The following is an 839-nucleotide window of genomic DNA, read 5'->3' as shown; positions in this document are numbered from 1 at the left end:
AATACATGTGTTACATGTGTGTGGATACATGTTTTCAGTTGTGTTTATAAGTTGCATTTATCCTTATTTTGTGTGTTTCTATCATTTCTGTTCCAAATGCGTTTCTGTACATGTGCCTTTGTCTTGCTATGTTCTTCGGATAAACATAAGATCCAGCAACAATATCTTCGATTACAAAGTGAAGAAGTTTAAGGAAATGTTTATGTTTGATCACACAAAAGCAGTAAACTCTTCTGAAACGAGAAAAACCTAAACACGACAGTAACATTAATCTAAATTCAGAAAGACGTATCTGATAGCAATTTCTTAACAATTATAAGAGAAATTTGAGCAAAATTGGTGGTCTCAAGATAACGGTCAGGACCTTGCAAATGTAAAGAGCACTGATCAAGCAATGGCGACGAGTTAAAACTGATCCTCACTCTCCAGACAGTTCATAAAGGCTGCTGACGATGATAACCAACTTATCACAAAACGTTCAAGACTTTTCGGTTTAGAAAATAGCTGGGTCTAACGAGAATTGCAAGAGGACGAAAATGACTTTCTAATGATAATCATATGCACTCAAACGCCAGACAATTTAAAGTCGTTTTAGGCGTTATTCAGGGAGATTCCTCCGGTTATTTACTGAGCTGCGACAACAAAAAGTCCGTAAGCAAAATGCCTGTGTCTCAGAAGATCAAAGGGATGCTTGGAGTCTTCAAAATTCCTCTGATGTGGTTCTCGTCTCTGTGACTGACTGCAGTCTCCGCGTTCCTAATATATTAAAGTTCTTCTTGATGTATGCAATGCTACGTTCCCCGTGATGGATCATTTCCCGGGGGGTACGCAGACGCAGG

Source organism: Penaeus monodon, chromosome 27 (genome assembly GCF_015228065.2).
Source record: "Penaeus monodon isolate SGIC_2016 chromosome 27, NSTDA_Pmon_1, whole genome shotgun sequence".
NCBI classification, from domain to species: Eukaryota; Metazoa; Arthropoda; class Malacostraca; order Decapoda; family Penaeidae; genus Penaeus; species Penaeus monodon.
The sequence above is the reverse complement of the archived record's forward strand: the minus strand, read 5'-3'. Positions refer to the sequence as shown.